Here is a 22444-nt window from a genome sequence, read left to right as displayed (position 1 = left end):
TATATAATTAAATATGCTTTACAGGACAAGTGACTTCAGAAAGCCAGGGAGGAAAGAAGGAAGGGAAGGAGGGAAGAAAAGCTAAATCAATTAGAAATTGTGTTTGGCGACAACAAACTCCAAACTCCAGAAGTGTTTTGTTTTGTTTTGTTTGTTTTATAAATTGTAGGCTACTTTGTTTACATAAAGAAGTCCAAAGTTGGCTGTCCAAGGCTGTGATACAAGCTCTAAGAAGTCACCAAAGACCCGGGCTCCCTCATTCTTTCTGCTTTACCATCTTGGTTTGTTCCTTCTTCAAGATCACAATATGGCTGCTGGAGCTCTGACCTTATACTTGAGTTCCAGAAAGGAAGTAAGAGAAGGTCAATGAGCAAAAAGAACACTTCTCCTACCTTCCCAGAAGCCCTCTCCAGTTATATCTACTTACATCTCATTGGCCAGTCTTACTGTAGTGGAATGTGGGATAGTCTTTTAGCTGAGTATACTGACACTCTGAATAAAGCAGGTATTTGTTATTAAGTGTATCAGTCAGGATTCAGTCACACTGGAGCCCATGAGGACAAACTGCAACCTATACAGATAAAGTGAAACCTACATCTGTCTCTCACTGCCTCCAACCTTAATGACATGGGTGACCTGAGGGAAAACTTGGTGCCACTTGCCAAGAAGTGATGTATTCATTCTTCCCAGGATTCAGAGCAGCTGAAGGAAGCAATGTGGTAGAACTGCAGGAGCCATGAGCCAACAAGGTGAGCCAACAAGGCAGAGACAACACACATGAGGGCAGCAGCACCTGGTGCCCTACAGGAACTTCAGAGCATAAACAATTCCTGCTGCTTCATCTCTGCCATGCAAATCTTACACAAATTGTTTTATTTTCTGGTAAACCCTTATCCAAAACTATACAGAAAAAAAATTGGGAAAGGTAGTTTCAATTTAGCTAGGTTGACATATTTCAAAACCATCTAATCAGGATAAAGGGGATAATGGACATTGTTCAGGCAAAAAGCCATGTCTGCCACAGAAGAATAATGAAAACCTAGGACATCCAGGGATGGACAGTGATGAGCCAGCACTGGGCTGTAGAAGATGATGTGTTTTCTGACTGCATGGGAAACTTCTTAGATTGAAATAGCAGCATGTGCCAAAGAGGAAGAAAACACAATCTGATAGGTACTTCCATATCACTGAAGTATAAAATAGAAGTAGTTTTGGAGAACTGAAAAGGAGAGAAAGCTGAAGACCATAGAATCATTTTCACCTTCTTATTTGCATAACCCCCATAATGTAAAAGAAAGCATCATAACTCCTAATGTTCTCATGTTTGACAGGAATTTGACCCCTTTCCAAGCATGTGAAGTTGCAGTTATCAGTTAAGATTATATCCAGCTATAAGGAAAAGAAATTCAAGTTGCAGTAGCTTAAATATTTAGAGTTTTATTTATCATATATTACAAAACATATGGAAGAAGTTCAGAACACGTGTAATATCTGAGCAGTGACATCAGAATTTCTCAACATTTATGCTCTGCTATGCCTTCTGAGTGTCTTTGATTAGGTACTCTGGAAACAGACCCTGAAATCATGCATTGCCTACAGAGGGTTCACTGGGGAGAGCTTTAAAGAGATACTGCAATAAGAACATGAAGAAGGCAGGTCTGGCCAAAGGGAAAAGCTGAACACCAGTTTCAACTGATGACTCAGTCAATCTTACTAGAGCTCTGGGACTGAGATACCCTTTGGAGTCATCCCAAATGTAGATACAGCAGTGGGGCCTCCATAACTTCACATCAGTCCATCATTGCCATCACCTTGCCCTGGGAGGGTTAACTATGGGCAAGGTGGTTCCCTTAGGTCAAGGGAAATTTCCTACAAGAGATGCAGTTGTGTTTTCAGCTATCATTCTCAGTAACTGGAGGACAGATGTGTGGGACCCTCAAGAGGGGTTCTTGGCAGAACCCCCCAGAATCCACTACAGTTGGCAAAATTTCATCCTCATACATGTCATTTAATGGTCACAAGGTGGCTGCTGTGTCTCTTAGTTTCATATCCTCTTCAGGCAGATTCTAAAGGTACAAATGGGCAGAGAAATATTTTTCCAACAAGGCTGGACCTTTTCATTCATGAATATGTGCCCTTCTAAGGGATTTCTGCCAACATATTATTTGTTGGAACTTTCACCTACCATAGAGGAAGTTGGGAATTCAAAGCTAAGGATGTTGCTAGAGACCATGTATGACATTCAAGTTCCTTTGTAAAAGAAGGGGGCAGTGAAGAATGGGTATGTGCAAGGTAGTTATCAGGTCTGACACACTGCTTTAATGACATTAAAAGGAATTGAGTAGACCTGGTACCCAACCATCCTAAATTCAGGTGTCATTTGGCAAATGTTCTAGGAAAAAGGAACCATCCTATACTATCATCATGAAGAAACACTGGAACCCAACTTTGGAGAATAATTTGTATCTATTAATGTTAAAAACGTGCATAATCTTCAGCCTTGAATTCCTCATCTAGGAATATATTCTAGAGACACTCTAGTACATGTGCAGGTAAAGGACTCATATCTTTGAAACCTAAATGTCAAAGGTAGGGAAATGAATGAATAAGATGTGACAAGTTCATAAAAGCATGTATTCACTCCACAGATATTTCTTGAGAGTCTATTAAAACTTAGGCCTTGGTCCTTCTTTTTCAGGGGCCTGAGAAATTGGGCAAGAAGGCTTGGCCCAGCCATGATGTTTTATGATTACTCCTATTGATTCTTCCTGAGTCTGTTTTTGCTCAACAAGACTCCTGCTTGTTCCTTTCTTAGAGTTGCACCAAAACTTTGATTTGACTGAATACATCCTGTCCTGCAAGCAATTGTTAGTGGCATGTACCACAAGATACAGCAAAAAGAATAAATAAAGCAGGTATGGTCCTTAAAGCCATGACTTCCTGATCACAGCTAGCTGGCCCCTAGAGCTCACTGTATAATACCTAGATCAGACAAAGCACACGTCCACCTCATTACAATTAATTACTATTAACTGCTTTAATTGAAGCCAATTATTAGAGCAGGGAGAATTACTGAGGGGTCTTGTACCATGGACATAAAATGGAATAAAACTGACAGCGTAATTGTCTCAAATCCTGAGAGAAGTAATTTGATTCATCAATTTTATTATTTGTAGGCTTTTTAACTCAAAGTCATTTGTTTATTAAATGGTATTCTTGTGGATTCAAAGTTATGTAATCAATTATATCTGATTATAAATTATATAATGATATTTATGCTGTTATTTGTTTATACATAAATGGTTCAATAATAAATAACATATTCTGTATCAGCTGTGGGTGTTCTCCCTTGTAATTTGTGGTATTTTTAAATTCAGTTTATCCATGTTGAGCTCTTATTAAATATAGAATACTCTACACCAAATGTCATCTCACAGCTGAGATATGAGTTGGCGTCCTACCAGAGACTGTATGGGATAAATGTGAATTGTCACAAACTCCCCTACCCCCAGAAATGCAAAAGAAGCCGAAACAAACAAACAAAACATCCACACTGCAATGAGACCTCATTTCTTTCTGCAGAAAAAAGTGAATAAATGGAATTGGTAAGACCAGGCATCTGAGTCATCTAAAGACTGTTGTTTATCCTGAAAAGGTTCTTGAGCCTATTTCAGATGTTCTGTAATCTTGTTTTAGAAATAAACCTAACTGTTTAGGGTAGCAGTTAACCTATGCTATTTATCTTTACCTAGTAGGTTCTCCTGACTGACTCACTCCACCATGTAGGAAACAGCTTTCTCATGAACTCAGGAGAAATATTTTCTCCTTAAGAATGTAAGCCAGTGCCAAGGGGTTCATCCTCTGTCTACCTGGCCAGCTGGGTCTTGGATACACCTTTAGGTGGGAAGGGCTTTGGGAGCAGGGAGTTCCTGAGTCCCTCTCCTACAGACTCCATGCTCCATCCTTGCTATTTCCAATTCATACTTTAAGAACCAGTCCAGAGCAACTCTCTGCAGAGGGTTTTCCTGAAGGGCCAGGCAGGTGGGGTCTCCTTGTCCTCGGTGGGAATGGCCATCCCTTTCCCTTAATGGCAGCAGAAAAGACCACCTTCATGTGCCCTGCCAAACAGGAAGGATAAGATATCATGACTGGGAGTTTACTGAAGGAAAATATTATCAAAAACATTGGAAACATTGGCTTTCAAATGTTGTAAGTGCAGTGGAATCCTGTAAGGGGTAGGAAGCAAGATCAACTTTCTCGGTCTTCCTCAGAGACGCAATGAGAAGTGGATTCTATCAGGCAGAGGGGCAGAAAGTGAGAGAGAAGACAGGAGACTCACAGTGAGCCTCACACATCAGCTCACTGGAAGTTTTGCTCAGTGTCATCACCTCTTGCCAGAGGAGGTCAGGGTGAATGAGGCAAATTGGAACCAAAGGTGCCAGGCTTCTGTACATTTACAGACAGAGACTGTAACCAGGAGTGATGTCATTATAGCTGAGTGAGTGGGTGCTCCTTTGCCTGAGTGTGCATATGTGTCTGTGTTGTGCATGCATCCACCTGGAGAGTCAGAAAGCAATGGCATGACCTTGTTGGGCAAGGATGAAATTGCAAATTAGTTTTTCTGATATGATATTGCTTCATGAATAATCAGGACATTTCTTAACCTCAGGGTGTGATTTGAAATTGGAGCATAGCCATATGGCATTATTATGCAGCAGTACCTCTATCAACAGTGGCTCCAGGAATAGAATTATTTTCTAAAGAAGATCGGTAGGGGAAGAAAGGGATAAAGAAACAGGGGGTAATCAGAAGGGGGAATGAAGCACGAGAGACTGTGGACTCTGAGAAACAAACTGAGGGCTTCAGAGGGGAGGGGGATGGGGGAATGGGATAGACCGGTGATGGGTAGTAAGGAGGGCACGTATTGCATGGTGCACTGGGTGTTATACGCAACTAATGAACCAGTGAACTTTACATCAGAAACCAGGGATGTACTGTATGGTGACTAACATAATATAATAAAAAAATTAAAATAAAAAAAAAAAGAAGTCAACCATGTTAAAGTTTTTGTTGTTGTTTTTTTTTTTTTTTAATCCAAAATGCTGCTAGATATATCAGTGAGCTATGGCTCAATGGGATAAAATTCCTTGGCACAGAGAGCATAGACTAGGAATTCCACTCAGTTAATGACAAATCTGGGTGACTTCTCACTGTTGCATTTTTTCCTCTACCTTTTTGATTCAATTTTCACATGCTTATTGCTCTTCCATTCTTACCACTCCCCTCCCAAGCTAGTGGAGAATCTCACAGGCATTAATGAATACAACAATTAAATGCCACCTCTAATCCTAACTTGACATTTGTAGGACATCTAATCTAGACACAAAACATGATTTTCAGTCTGCGGGAACTCAGAAACACACAAACAATGGTAATGAGGCCATTACCCCCAGTTTGGCCACCCCTAGTTCAGTTTCTGTCCTGTAATGTACATAGTCCTGCCACCCTTGGTACAAAGAGATCTTCCCAAATTTCCCTTAGCAGACAAGTCCAGGGCTGTGAATTAAATATCTCAATGAAGAGTCTCTACTATCAAACAATGTGCATCCTGAGACAGGACACTTACCTATTTAGAGTTTGATTCATGATATTATGTCAGCTCACCTTCCACTTCTATGAAGAAATAGGATATTGCCCTTTTCACACTAGGTTATATCGCATCTGACTCATTTGTGTCCTATGAAACTGTTATAGGGGAGGCTGATACGTGATACTCGACTACACGGAAATGATGTATCCTTGCTTTTATCCTCGCCTTTATTTTTGGCACAGTCTGCTCCTACCATCCTAAATCATTCATAGGGCAAGTGGGGTTCTCTAGTGCATGAAAGAATTATCTTCCAACTATTCATTTATTGCTGAGCACCAGTGGGATAGATTCTATGGTCTCCAACACTCTGGCTACTCTCTTTCCTAGACTCTTCATCTAGGATGAAAATCCACTTCCACTTCATTATGTTACACTTAAGTACCATTACCATGCCTTGGAAACCACAGAAACAGAATATGTGGTTAGCCAACCTTTTTTTTTTTTTTTTTGCCACATGTTAATTTTATTGAAGTTGAATTTACATACAATAAAATTAGCAGGTTTTAAGTGTTTAATTTAATAATTAACAAATGTATACTCCTGTCTAATCCACATCCTGACCAAGGTATAGAAATTTTTTATAACCCCAGAAAATTCTTTCATGCTCTTTTACAAGCAATTCCCCCACTAGTCAGTCACTAATCTGATTTCTTTAACCATATCTTAGTTTTGCCAATTCTAGAGCATTGTATAAATTGTTTTATAGTATATATTCCTTCATTTAATGTAATGTTTTTGAGATTAATATATGTTGCTGCATGTCTCAGTAATTCATTGATTTTCACTGTGGAATAGTGTTTTATTGTATGGATATACCAGAATTTGTTTATGCATTCACCTGTTGATTAGCAAATAGACGACAGGATTTTTGGTTATTTTTTTTAATGTAGCAAAGTTAAATGCATGAAATGATTAGACAACAATGTGCCAGTTTATTCGAGCTCAAATACACACTACTAGCATAATGTGTTGGAAATAACACAGGATTTAAAGGAAAATGGAAAAAAAAAAAACCTTTCCAGTGTCATTTCTGCAATTACCTGGGGATCTGAAAAAACTGACAATATTTTTAATGTTTGTCTTCTCCCATATCAAAACGATATCAGCTGCTGAGAAGATAGAATATATGCATGTTTCCCTCCCACTAAGTACAAGTAAAAACCCTGGACATTTTATATAGAAAACAAACATAAGAAAATTTTGAAAAGTGAAGAGAATAAAGCAAACCAACTAGGAATTTTCAGGACATAAAGAACAACACATTAATAAGTTCCCTGAGTTCCTTTTGCATTATATGTCCCAGAGTTGGAGCTGAAGAAGCCAATGACCCAGAAATGAAAGGAGATACAGATTAAAGAAGAAAACAAAAACAAAAAACCAAAAAACATGCACACACATACACACACACACAAACGGGCTTACTCTACCCAAAGCACACTACTCAGCCCAGCACGACAGAAACCTTTCAGATGATAACTACTCTACTCAGGCCAAACACAAAAATAAATGTGACCCCACCTCAACTCAGGCCAGCAAAGGTCAAGGGGGACTCTAAATGTCCACCCTTGCCGACTATACTGAGTCACCAAACAGGCTTTCCTGGTGCCATGCTAGTATCAGCCAAGGCCAAGTAGGGGGTCAGGATTTGGTCCCCATTGAGCAGTGATGGGTCTTCTTTTGCCACGGTGGCAGTGGAGACCAAGGAGAAGACTGGACTTCCATAAACACCCAGAAGCTAGGAGGTTTTACTTCCCCACCCCCACCTCCACTGGGTTAGTCAGAGGAGGCCTGGGAGAGAGTCAAGACTTTCACAACCACTCAGTGGTAACAAGGCCATACACCTTCCCAGTGTCAGTGGGGGCAACATGGGGAGCAGTAAACTGGAATTCCTACCTCTTCTTGCCAGGGGAACATCAGTGAAAGCCTAAGGAACTTGTAGGAGGATAACAAAATATCTAATCATTTCATAGGAGTTGCAGAAGGAGAGGGGAAGAAGGTGAGGTTGAAAATGTACTTTAAATATTAATGAAAACTTCCCAAATTTGGAAAGAGAGACATAAACCTATAGATTCATGAGGCTGACTGATTCCAAGCAGAATTAAATTAAGGAAATCTACACCAAGATAGATCATAGTAAAATTTCAATGAAAAGCAAGAAAGAAAATATTTAAATTGATAAGAGAAAAAAGATAACATAAAGGAGAAAAAATCACTCATGAACATAGATGCAAAAATTCTTCACAAAATATAGGAAGCAGCATTAATAAAAAATTTACACACTGTGAGAAGTGTGGTTTATTCCAGAGATGTGAGACATAAGGTATTTGACAATTAATCAATGTAATCCACATATTAACATGCTAAAGGAGAAAGAGTCATATTAATTGACGCAGAGAAAGCATTTGACAAAATTCAACAATGACTGATGATAAAAATTCTCAGAAAATAAGAATAGAAGGAAACTTCCTCAACTGATTAACAGCATGTACAAACAATCTATAGCTAACATCATAGTTAATGGTGAGAGACTGAAAGTTTTTCTTGTTGGATCAGAAACAAGGCAAGGATGCCCACTCCTATAACTCTTATTTAACACTGTGCTTCATGTTCTAGTGAATGCAATAAAGCAATAAATGAAAATAAAATGCCACCAGATTGCAAAGACATAAATAAAATTATCCATATTTGCAATCGTCATGATTGTTTATGTAAAAAATCACAAGGAATCTGAAAAAAAAATTAGAATTAATAAGCAATTTCAGTGAAGTTGCAGTTTACTAGATAACAGAAAACATAATCATATATATGCACACATATTAACAATGAACACATAGAGGCTAAAGAGGGGGGTAAACAGAAGGGGGAATGAAGCATGAGAGACTATGGACTCTGGGAAACAAACTGAGGGCTTCAGAGGGGAGGGGGGTGGGGGAATGGGATAGGCTGGTGATGGGTAGTAAGGAGGGCACGTATTGCATGGTGCACTGGGTGTTATACACAACTAATGAATTATGGAACTTTACATAAAAAACCAGGGATGCACTATATGGTGATGAACATAATATAATTTAAAAATATTATAAAAAAAATAAAATAAAATAAAACATCACTTACAGTCATTTGAAAATATGAAATGTTGGGGCACCTTGATGACTCAGTCAGCTAACCATCTGCCTTTGGCTCAGGTCATGACCCTGGGGTCCTGGGATCCAGCCCTACATTGGGCTCCCTCCTCACTGGGGAGCCTGCTTCTCCCTCTCCCCCCGCGAGCTTGTGCTCTCTCTCTTGCTCTATCTCAAATAAATAAATAAAATCTTTAACAAAAAAATGTGAAATGTTTAGATATAAATTTAACAAAACATGCACAGCACTTGTATCCTGAAAACTACGAAATACCGATGAACTAGCAGTAATCTCAGCAAAATGGAGAGCCGTATCATGATCATGAATTAGAAGACTGAATGTGAAAGACGGCAATTCTCCCCAGAGAGATACACAAGTTAAAGACAATTTCTTATCAAAACTAAGGTTTTTTTGTAGATACAGACAAGATTATTCTAGAATTTGTATTTAAAGATAAAAGAATGAAAATAGCTAAAAGAATTTTGAAAATAAAAGCAGAGTGGAAAGAATCAATCTATCTGATGTCAAATCTTCTTATACAATGTGACAGTGTCAAGACTATGTGATATTGACAGAGGGATAGGCACGGAGAGTATTATTTGATCCACATGTGCCTTAGAAGTGTACTGCTTAGTTTCCAAATATTTGCACCATTTTTAATTCTTAGTTATTAATTTCTAGCTTAATTACATTTTGATCTGAGTACATACGTTGCTTTCTACCTTTTAAAAATATGTTATACGGTTAGAGTGGGGTATATATCTTAGTGAATGTTTCATGTCAACTTTAGAAGAATGTGTATGTTGCTATATGGAATATTTTATAAATGTCAGTTATATAACACTGATTAGTCATGCTGTTCAGGTTCTTTTCTTTTTTTTTTTTTTGTCTTTGATTTACATGGATGAAAAAAATTCAATAGAGAAAAAATATCCTTTTCAACAAATGCAGTCAAAGCAACAGGGCATCATAAGCAAAGAAAAATGAACTTTAACCTAAACTTCACACCTTATATGAAATTATATAATGTATCACATACTTAAACATAAAATTTTAATTTATTAATATGTATAGATAATATATTATATAGAGATATATCTGAGTTTATATCTCGATATCTGTGTGTATCTCCCCACCAAACCCAAGTTTAAAGAAATAATCCAGTCCAATCCAATAATCTTTCTAAAGATGGGCAAAAAACCATGAAGAGATATTTTATCATAGTGGATATACAGATGGAAAATAAACAAATGAAAAGATATCCACCCTCATTAGGCATCGGGGAAATAAAAAATTAAAACCACAATGGAATATCATTATACATGTATCAGAATATTTAAAAATATATAGTGACAACACCAAATATTGGCAAGAATGAAGAGAAACTGGATCACTCACATAGTGTTGGTAGGAATATAAAATGGCACAGTCACTTGAAAAACGTTTGGGAGTTTCCTATAAACAACTCAATGCTGCAATTATCATATAACCCAGCAAATCCACTGTTGGGCACTTATCCTGGAAAAAAACAAAGTTTTGTGTTTATATAACAATCTGTGGTACAGGTGAAGATGTGAAAAAGCTGAGAAATAACTTAGAACCAGGTTACAATTCTTGAATATAGTCTCAGAATGGCGGCTGTGAATAAACAGTAGGCTACAGGGTAAATTCCTAGGAAGTGTCCTAAAATGGTTAGAAATGGAGAGAAAATAGCAAAGATCAATAATGTCATACATTCTCAACAATATTCTCAGAGTGGTTTTATTCCTGAAGACTTAGAAACTTTAAAAATTTGCTTATATATATCTCCATTTCTGCCCTTGAGTCAGGATATGACCCTGAGCAAATGATTAAAGCTCATTGCCTACACATTCTCCTTCACCAAATTGAAGCATCAGCCTCACTAATGATTCTTATATAATGTCATTCCTAGAAGGAATGACTACAGTTTGAGAACTCTTGTGCTCAAAGGTGCCAAAAAGGCACACACTATAATTATCAGGTTGAAATACAAAAGGATTTCTCTAAAATAAATAAACAAACAAACATAAATAATGACTTCTCTTACAAAAGTATGGGTGACAGGAGCTTTGTGTCGAAGGTCCCAAGGCTGCTGCAAAAAGGAGGTACTGAGGGACTGTAGGCTGAGGGTAGAATAAAAGGGGGTAAAATCTGAAAGTACTTTATTATTTAATGATTAAAAGTGGGAGAGAAAGAGAGCAGACAGATCAAAGTGTTGTGATTATAAGGATCTTGGGAAAGAGAGAAAGGCAGAGCTGCCTGCTATTTAAGAGTTGCCTATTATTTAAAAATAGACGGAAGGCTAGAGAAATATTGAAAAGAGTGATCATCTTAAATATGTGCATCAAACTCTGCTCTTTACAAATTCCTTTTGCAAACACCATTTTACTAGAAAATGCCTGAGGAGCAGGATGGATATCCAGAGAGTTTAGATTCCTGAAAGAACTTGCACAGTTGATGATGGAACAAGCATTAAACTGAAGTGTTGGCCCATTGGAAAGCTCACAGAGGATGCATTCTGACTTTCTTTACCAGGGCAGGGCCCCCCACACTGCTCTTCCTCACACACTGGGGAAGGGCATAAAGATGAGGCAGGAGTGGTCCCACTTCCACCCTGTTCTAAGATACTTCTGTGGTTGAAAGGAAAATGGGGGCTGGGACCTCCAGAGACCCACCAGAAGTGTTGAGGGGAAAAAGAACAAGTGTGGATAAGCTGTTGATTTCATCACTAACTGGAGAGCAAGCACAGACTGGTGTAAAAATGAAATTATTTTCAAATTACAGAGTGGCAATAAATAACCACTTTTTTTTCCACATTAGCTTTTTCCTCTCTTTAACTTAAGAAGAACGTCTTTGAATCTCATATCTCCTGTGGTGAAGGCAATGATCAACAATGTCTTCCATTTAATGTTTGATTCAACTCTATTTTCAGTATAAGTCCATATATATATATATATATATATATATATATGCATATATACACATGTATATACATATATACACATATATACATACATATATACGTGTATAATATTATTGTGTAACATATATTATTAGTATTTGTATATTATATATATATAATATATATATTATATACAATATTATGTATATTTACATATATTTCAGCTAATTTCATTGGGTAATAGCTGGAATAATGTTTAAATAAACATTAACTAAAACTAATGGTTGACTGGTGGCACCCAAGTTCATGTTTTTGGTTGTCTTTTCACTTTTTTTTGTTGCTGGAATTTTCACCCAAATGATAAAGTTGTTAATCTAAAACAAAGCAATAAGATAAATACTAGTAAAATAAGATAGGAACACTGCCAAATTACAAGACAGCAAGCAATAATTCTTTTTTTAAAAGGGTCAATTTAGGGCTCCTGGGTGGCTCAGTTGGTTAAGCAACTGCCTTTGGCTCAGGTCATGACCCCGGGGTCCTGAGACTGAGGTCCACATCAGGCTTCCCCTTCTCTGTGGGGAGTCTGCTTCTCCCTCTCCCTCTGCCTGCCACTCCCCCTGCTTGTGCTCTCTCTTTCTGTGTCAAATAAACAAATAAATAAAATATTTGGAGAAAAAAAGGTAAATTTAACAAAAGGAAGGGGAAAAGTAAGAAAAACAAACAGATTATTACATATGGCAGCTCTGAAATGATACATTGAATCATATAAATTATAAAAATAAAGCTGACTAGAACTGCCTTTATAGAGACATAGAAACTTGTATTTGCAAAACAAATACAGTAAGAGCAGAACAAAGGAAAAGGATACAAGACAGTTTGTAAGAAAGGAACATAGATTTATTGACAAATAGAAACAAAAAGGCAGAATCTCTCAAAATTACTATCAGACAATGTGTTTAGGGCCAAGTGTCACCAAGAAGATATGAGCCATTGATCTTATTACCTGACAATGAAATTCAAAGCATTTAAATTATAAACAAATTATTGACTATAAATATTGGAAAGATAAACTACGTACTTATCCTTATATTTTCAATTACAACCAAAAAACCTACAGTCTGTATAAAACAAACATAAAAATACTCTGAAAAGCATAGGGTAGAAGGACAACTGTTAGATACCTCAGGATCTAACAGGATCAGGACTAGCAGGGGAAAACTGAGCAGAGAACTGGGACTTCCATCCTATATGGCTGTAACACGGAAGCAACCCCTTCATCTGAAGGAGCTGCATCACAGGAGGCCTGCTAAAACTTAAGATTTAAATAATATCCATAGACTTGTACATCCAAAATGCACAGATTATAGTTGAAAATCACTCATCATACCAAGAAACGAGATCCCAAACTGAATCAACAGATGTCAACATTAAAAGAGCACAGCTGTTAAAATTCTCTGACAAAAATTAAAGTAGCCATTATGAAAAAAACACTTGTTAGCAATTGAGAACATACTTGGAACAAATAAAAAAGCAGAAATCCTCAGAAATAAAATAAAAAATCTCAGCAAATAAATAGAAGATAGGAAGGAGAACCAAATTCAATCTGTAGACTTGAAATAGGCCATAACTGAACTAAAACCCCAAAGGAGGGCATAAGCAGCAGAAAGGAAAATACAAGAGAAACTTAGAGATAGAACAATAGACATTACTCAATCTATACAACCACTTAAAAATAGCCTGTGCAAAATGAACAGAACTTCTGGGGCCTGTAAGGCTATAACAAAAGATCTTATTTTTTTATCATTTGAGTCCCAGAAAGAAAGAAGAAAGAGAGTAGGACTGAAAAGTATTTGAATAAATAATGGCTAAATATGTCCTAAATTTGACTAAAATATAAGCATACAGATTCAAGAAACTGAACATACTTCAAACAGTCTAAACCAAAAGAAATCTCCACTAAGGCACATCCTATTAAAACATCTGAAAACTGCAGACAAGAAAAAGTCTTGAAAGCAGCAAAAGAAAACATAAACATTACCTGGAAAGGAAAACCAATTTAAATGACAGTACATTTCTCATTAGGAACCACAGAAATGGCACAGTTTTCAAGTACTAAAAGAAAACTGTCGAGGTGCCTGGGTGGCTCAGTGTCTGTCTTCAACTCAGGTCATGATCCTGGAGTCCTGGGATTGAGTCCTGCACTGGGCTCCCTGCTCAGCGAGGAGTCTGCTTCTCCCTCTTTCTCTGCCCCTCCCTCTGCTTGTGGTCTCTCTCTAAAAAAAAAAAAAAAAAAAAAAAAAAAAACTTAAAAAAAAAAAAAAGAAAACTGTCTATCCAGATTTCTATATTCAGTAAAAATGTGCTTCAGGAATGAAAGGGACATCAAGACATCATGAGATGAAGGGAGAATAAGAGAACTTATCATGAGAAGACCTACTGTAAAAGCATAGCTAAGGAAAGATCTCAAAACAGAAAAGAAGTGATAAAAACCAGGAATATGAGAATATCAGAAAAGGAAGATAGGAAGAGTAAAGATAGGGGTAAATACAATAGACTTTTTTTCTCTTTGAATTTCCTTCTTGAATTTTATAAATTGTGTTAGATGTTTGAAGAAAAATTTTAACATCATCTGATGGGTTCTCAATATATTTACAGAGAATATTTAATATGACTATATTATAATGGGGGAGGTTTAAAGGAACATAAATTTCATCTAATCCATTTGAGCTGGTAAAATGCCAATATTAGTAGACTCTGACAAGTTATGTATCTATAATACAATACCAATATACATACATTTATAAAAAAGAAATTTATGAGACATACTTAAACCACTTAAAACCACTGTACATAAATGAAAATTTTGTTTTTAAAAATATTTAAATAAACTACAAGATGGCAACAAAAGAAAATAGAGCAAAAAACATTAAGAACAAACAAAAGAAAAAATTCAATGATATATGTATGCCTTAAAATGGCAATAATTAGGGGCACCTGGGTGGCTCGATTGTTAAGTGTCTGCCTTCAGCTCAGGGCATGATCCCAGGGTCCTGGGATTGAGCCCTGCATCGGGCTCCCTGCTCTGCTGGGAGCCTGCTTCTTCCTCTCCCACTCCCCCTGCTTGTGTTCCTCTCTCTTAGTCTCTCGCTAGCTGTCTCTCTCTTTGTCAAATAAATAAATAAAATTTTTTAAAAAAGGCAATAATTACATTAAATATAAATGGCCTACATATAGTAATTAAAAGACATAGAGTGTCAAGAGCAAAAATATGATTTATTTGTATGCTGTCTACAAGACATATCAGTAGGTTGAAAGGATGGAAAAGCTACCATGCAAACATCGGTCAAAGTAGGAGAGATAATATTAATATATAATTTTGATTTCAGAGCAAAAAAAATGCACAGAAAGTGGCATTACCTAATGATGAAGATCAATACACTAAGAAGTCATAGTAAACCTAAAAGTAAATGCAACAAATAATGAAGATGAAAATTATGCAAAGAAAAAAAAAACTGAGACATAAAAGAAGAAATAGGCAAATTCCCAATTACAATTTGAGACTTCTTTTTTTTTTAATTTTTTATTATGTTATGTTAGTCACCATAGAGTACATCCCTAGTTTTTAATGTGTTCCATGATTCACCGTTTGCATACAACACCCAGTGCTCCATACAATATGTGCCCTCCTTAATACCCATCACCTTCAACACCTTCCTCTCAACAATTGAGAGAAAATCTACAAGTAAAAAAATGAACTTAGTAACACCATCAACCAAAAGGAACTAATCAACATTTATTGAACAAGATATCCTCCAGAAGCAGAATAAACTCTTTTAAATAATACACTGAACATTTAATAAATGTGTACAGTATTTTTGGCCATAAAACAAAACTCAATAAGTAAAAAAATTGAAATCATAAAGTTTTCTGACAATAGATCTAGAAATCAATAAGAGAACAATAAGAGAAAAATCTCCAACTGATTAGAAACTGAAAACCACAGTTTTAGATAATTCATGGCTCATAGAGTATCAAGAGAAATACAAAAATACATTGAGCTGAATGAAAACAAAAAGACAACATATAAAAATTTGAAGATCACAGATAAAGCAGTGCTAAGAGAGAAACTTACAGTGCTTAATATTTACTTTTTAAAAAATTTAATTTAATTTAATTTTTTTGATGTAAAGTTCGATGATTCATTAGTTGTGTATAACACCCAGTGCACCATGCAATACGTGCCCTCCTTACTACCCATCACCAGCCTATCCCATCCCCCCACCCCCCTCCCCTCTGAAGCCCTCAGTTTGTTTCTCACTGCTAAGGGAGCCCTGAACAAAAGTCTTCTGCATTTTACAAAACCAAAGGGCCTAAGGAAGATTGAAGGGGCACTTAGGAGTGGAAAAGTACTGAGCTAGAGTGGAGAAAAAGTGTCTTCAAAATTCTTTTTCTCCTTCCACTGATAAGGAGGTTTCAGAAGTGGCACTTGAGGAAGGCATTGGCTGAAGGCCCGGATCAAAAGGCCTCTGAGTGGAAGTGCCTGCAGGCTAGCAATGCAGCTGTGTGTAAGAGCACAGCCCCCTAGGGGCCCTGAGTCCTGAATGCAACTCCCTTTAGGGAATGCACTGCACTTGTTATGCACCAAGTCTGCTGTAGGGAGAGCAGGTAAAGCCTTTTTAATTGCCTGTGGTTGGGCCTGGAAAATCATACATAAGTTGGTAACAAGGAACTGATCTCCTTAGACATTAGAAGAAAAAGAGCAAAGCAAACCTAAAACAAGGAGAAGAAAGGAAATGATAAAGGTAAAAGCACATCAATTAAAATTAAAGCAAGCAAACAATAGAGAATCAATGGATTAAAGTTTGGTTCTTTATTTTTTTTTTAAGATTTTATTTATTTGACAGACATCCAGTGAGAGAGGGAACACAGGAGGGGGAGTGGGAGAGGAAGAAGCAGGCTCCTAGCGGAGGAGCCTGATTTGGGGCTCTATCCCAAAATGCCGGGATCACGCCCTGAGCCGAAAGCAGATGCTTAATGACTGCACCACCAAGGAGCCCCTAAAGTTTGGTTCTTTAAAAGGATCAATAAAATTGACAAACTTCTAGCAAGCATAACAATTTAAAAAAAAAGAAAAAGAAAACACATTGATTACCAATATCAGGAATGAAACTGGTGGTATTTCTAAAGATTCTGAAGACTTCAAAATGATAATCAGGGAATACTATGAAGAATTCTATACACATAAATTTGACAATTTAGGTGAAATGGACCAATTCCTCAAAATCTAACTCAAACGATCACAATTCATCCAAAATGAAATAATCTATATAGCTTTGAAGCTATCAATAAAACTGAAATTATAGCAAAAATATTTTTCTAGGGGGGGTAAAAAAAACCCACTCTTGACCTTTATGGTTTTATAAGGCCAAGTATACCAAACATCTAAACTATTAACACTAATTTTAAGATAAATCCCTTTTTGAAAAGAGAATAAGACATATCACTTCCCAACTGACAGACAGAAGAAAGAAAGAAAGAAGAGAAAGAGAAAGAAAGAAAGAAAGAAAGAAAGAAAGAAAGAAAGAAAGAAAAAGAAAAACACACACCAATATTTCTCTTGAACTCATGTGCAAAATTCTTCAACAAAACATTAGAAAACCAATCCAACACATGTGAGAAATATAATATGTGAACTGGGTTTTATTATAATATATATATAATATGTGAGCTGGGTTTTATTCGAAGTATATGAAGCTGGTTCAAGACTCAAAAATCAAGCAATGCAATCCCCCATGTTAACAAGCTAAAGAGAAATTATTTAATAATATCAATTGGTGAATAAGAGCATATTTTACAAAATCTAACAACCATTTATGATTTTTAAATTCTCAGCAAACTAGAAGTAGGGGGGAAACATCCTCAACTTAATGAAGATCATCTGTAGAAAAACTACAACTTACATCATATTTAATGGTGAAAGACTGAATGTGCTTTCACCCTTAAATTGAGAACAAGGCAAGGATCCCTTCTCTCACCACTGTAATTCAACACAGGACTGGGAGTTCCAAACAGCACAAGACAGGAAAAGGAAATGAAAGACATATAGTTTGGAAAGAAAATAAAATTAAACCGTTTCTATTTGCAGATGACAAAATGGTCTACACAGAATATCCCAATGATTCTACAAACAAACAAAATTGAAACTAATAAATGAGCTCAAAAAGTTTTTAGAACACAAGATTAACATATAAAAATTAACTATATTTTGATGAAGTTCCAATAGTTTATTTTTGATTTTGTTACTCTTGCCTAAGGAAATATTCCTAGAAAGAAGTTGCGATGGCCAATGTCAAAGAAGTTAATGTCTATGTTCCTCTCTAGGATTCTGATGGTATCCTGTCTGACATTTAGGTCTTTCATCAATTTTGAATTTATTTTTATCTATGTGTAAGAAATACATAGTTCTTTTGCATGTTGTGGTCCAGTTTTCTCAGTACCGTTTGTTGAAGACACTATCTTGTTTCCACTGGATATTGTTTCCTGCTTGGTCGAAGATTAAAAGACCATATACTTGTGAGTTTATTTCTGGGTTTTCTATTCTGTTCTATTGATCTATGTGTCTGTTTTTTGTGCCACTACCATACTGTTTTGATAGTTACAGCTTCGTAATATTACTTGAAGTCTGGAATTGTGATGCTTCATCTTTGTTTTTCCTTTTCAAGATTGCTTTGGCTATTCAGGGTCTTTTGTGGTTCCGTACAATGGGAAATAAGTCAGAGAAATACAAATACCATATGATTTTCCTCATATGTGGAATTTAAGAAATGAAACAAGCAAAGGGGAAAAAAGAGAGATGCAAATGAAGAAACAAACTCTTAACTATAGAAAACACACTGATGGTTACCACAGGGGAGGTGGGTGAGGGATGGGTGAAATAGGTGATGGGGATTAAGGAGTGCACTTGCTCTGGTGAGCACTGGGTGAAAAATGGAAATGTTGAATTACTGCATTGTGCACCTGAAACTAAAACTAACTGGAATTTAAATAAAAACTTTTAAGACTTTGACTATATTTTTTAAATTTGAAATTAACATATTGAAACTAAAATTTAAAATATAATTTATACTTGATTTAAAAAAGAAAGAAATATTTAGGTGTAAGTCTATCAAAACATAGGCAGGACTTGTATCCTGAAAATTATAAAATCTTGGTGAAAAATACAAACAAAATCAAAATAAATAGGGATGTCTTTGTTCATATCAAATAATTGTACTTCTTCAAAATTAAAACTTTTCCACTGTGAACAATGTCACTAAAAGGATAAAAAGACCAGCTACAGACTAGGTGAGAATATTTGCAAAGCACATATCTGGCAAAGGATTTAGATTGAAAATATATGAAAAAACTCAACATTAAAGAAACAACCTATCCAATTAGAAAATGGGCAAAAAATACATAAAGACATTTCACTAAAGGGAATATTCAGATGACAAATAAGCACAGGAAAAGATGTTCAACCTCATTAACCATTAGGGAAATGCAAATTAAGATCACAATGACATGTCAGTAAACATCCATTAGAACAGTCAAAATAAAACATAGTGGCAATAACAAATACTGGTGAGGCTGTGAGGAAACTATATTTCTCATATACTGTTGGTTGGAATTTGAAATGTTATAGCTACTCTGAAAAAGTTTATATTTAGCGTCTTAAAAAAACTAAACATAATAAACAACTGCCCTACTTGGCATTTATCCCTGAGACATAAATATCTACACATGTATACTAAGGAGCCCAACTCTGCGATGACAGCTTCCAAATGGTGCTGCTTCCCCCCCCCCTTTTGCCTTCTGCCCCAAATCTGGTGAGAAAGCCTGGGGCTCCCTCGTTAGGTCCTGTTGGGAAGGTCAGAACCTGCAAGCTTCCTTAAAGGAATACCCAGGGGAAAACAAGAAGACCAAAAGTAAAATAACTAAGACACACCAGAAACTAATAAATTATTCAAAGGTAAACAAGCATAATTTAATAAAGTAAAAAACAAATAATAGAAAAATAATACTATTTGATCAATAAAACCAAAATCTGGTTCTGTGAAGATCAAGAAAATGAAATTAGCAATTGGGATCCAATAAGATTGAGAAGAAAGACTAAATTTAAATATTTAACTTTGAAGATACTGTAAAGATAGGCTAGAAGTACAATTCAGCAAATTAAAAAGAAAAGATACTCACTGAACACAGCACTAGCTCTCCAGATTGCTGTTTCTTTGTAAGCTGAGCATGCAGTCATGCATGGAACATGGAAGCAACTGTCTAAAGGACCTGCGGTTGGCATTGATTTTGGCACCACCTACTCATGTGGGTGTTTTCCAGCACAGGAAAGTGAAAATAATTGCCAATGATGAGGGAAACTGAACCACCCCAAGTTATGTCTCCTTTGAAACTGAACACTTGATCAGTGATACTGCAAAGAACCACGTTGCAATGAACCCCACCAACACAGGTTTTGATGCCAAATGCCGGAATGGATGTAGATTTGACAATGCTGTTGTCCAATCTGATATGAAGCTTTGGCCCTTCATAGTGTGAGTGATGATGGCAGACCCAAAGTTTAAGTAGAATACAAGGGAGAAACAAAAAGTTTCTATCCAGAGGTGTCCCCTATGGTTTTGACAAAGATGAAGGAAATCACAGAGGCTTACCTTGGGAAGACTACTACCAATGTAGTTGTCATAGTACCTGCTTACTTTAATGACTCTCAGCATCCGCCTACCAAAGATGCTGGAATTATTGCAGTCTAAATGTACTTAGAATCACCACTGAGCCAACTGCTGCTTCTGTTGCTTATGAGTTAGACAAAAAGTTGGAGCTGAAAGGAATGTGTTGATTTTTGACTTAGGATGTGGCACTTTTGATGTGTCAATCTTCACTATTAAAGATGGGATCTTGGGGCACCTGGGTGGCTCAGCCATTAAGCGTCTGCCTTTGGCTTAGGTCATGATCCCAGGGTCCTGGGATCGAGCCCCGCATCAGGCTCCCTGCTTAGTGGGAGGCCTGCTTCTCCCTCTCACACTCCCTTTGCTTGTGTTCCCTCTCTTGCTGTCTGTCTCTGTCAAATAAAAAAATAAAATCTTAAAAAAAAAGATGGGATCTTTGAGGTCAAATCTACACCTGGATATACAAACTTAGGTGGAGAAGACTTTGATGACTTAATGATCAACCATTCTATTGCAGAGTTCAAGTGCACCAGAAGAAGGACATTGAGAGAACAAGAAGGCAGTCCAACACCTCTGTACTGTTTGCTTGTGAACATGCTAAGCATACACTTTCTTCCAGCACCCAGGCCAGTATTGAGATTGATTCTCTGTATGAAGGAATCAACTTCTATACCTCATTACTCACGACCAATTTGAAGAATTAAATGCTGACCTGTGCCATGGCACCCTGTACCCGATAGAGAAAGCCCTTCAGGATGCCAAGCTATACAAATGTCAAATCCACAGTGTTGTCCTGGTGGGTGGTTCTACCCATATTGCTAAGATCAGAAACTTCTGTAAGACTTCTTCAGTGAAAAGGAACTAAATAAGAGCATCAACCCTTATGAGGCTATTGCTAATGGTGCAGCTATCCAGGCACCATCCTTTCTGGAGACAAATCTGAAAATGTTCAAGACTTGCTGCTGTTGGATGTCACTTCATTTTCTCTCGGCTTTGAAACTGCTGGAGGAGTCATGACTGTCTTTATCCAGTACAATACTACCATTCCTACCAAACAGATGCAAACCTTCACTACCCATTCTGACAGCCAGCCTGGTGTGCTCATCAGGTTTATGAAGGTGAGCATGGCATGACCAAGGAAAACAACCTACTTAGCAAGGCATTTCTCAGATTGAAGTCACTTTGATATTTATTCTAACTCCATTCTCAAGGTCTCTGCTGTGGATAAGAGTTCAGGAAAAGAGAACAAGATTACCATCACTAATGACAAGCGTCACTTGAGCAAGGAAGACATTGAGCGATGGTTGAGGAAACTGAGAACTACAAACTTGAAAATGAGAAGCAGTGGGACAAGGTGCCTTCCAAGAATTCACTTGAATCTTATGCATCCAACATAAAAGCAGATGTTGAAGATGAAAAACTTCAGGGCAAAAAAACAATGAAGGCAATCAAAAGCTTCTTGACAAGTGTAATGAAATCATCAACTGACTTGACAGACTGCAGAGAAGGAAGAATTTGAACATGAGCAGAAAGAGCTGGAGAAAGTCTGAAGCCCCAGTATCACCAAGCTATACCAGAGTGCAGGAGGCATGTCAGGAAGGATGCCTGGGAACTTCCCTGGTGGTGAAGCTCCTCCATCTGGTGGTGCCTCTTCTGGGCCCACCACTGAAAAGGTTGAATAAACCAACCTGAGAATAGGTCTAACATTCTCCACACAAAACATTTGAAGGACCCAAATTTGTAGCAAATTCCATGGAAGTTTTAAAGTTGAGCTGCTATAGTAAAAAACTGGACATTGTTGATATTTTAATATGATGTATGTGCACAGGGAAAGGAAATACACATTGCACTTAAAAGCACTGTATTGTAAGTGGAATGTAATGTCTTAAATAAAACTGTATTTAAAATTGAAAAAAAAAATAAAAAGAGAAAACACAAGCATATGATGGAGGGTGAAAAATAACTACCAAAATTCAACCTACATTTCTGAAAAGAACAACAAACCCTAAACTGCAGGTAAGCCAGGAATAA

The 22444-nt window shown here is 36.8% G+C and overlaps 1 pseudogene; it reads left to right on the top strand.

Annotated features, from left to right (window-relative positions):
* Positions 1–20011: 20011 nt before the first annotated feature.
* LOC113248352 (heat shock cognate 71 kDa protein-like) lies at positions 20012–22095 on the top strand (annotated as a pseudogene).
* The last annotated feature ends 349 nt before the right edge of the window (positions 22096–22444 follow it).

This window comes from Ursus arctos, unplaced genomic scaffold, assembly GCF_023065955.2.
Source record: "Ursus arctos isolate Adak ecotype North America unplaced genomic scaffold, UrsArc2.0 scaffold_1, whole genome shotgun sequence".
In the NCBI taxonomy this organism is placed as follows: Eukaryota; Metazoa; Chordata; class Mammalia; order Carnivora; family Ursidae; genus Ursus; species Ursus arctos.
Note: the sequence above shows the minus strand (reverse complement) of the source record. Positions and strands in the feature narration are given on the sequence as shown.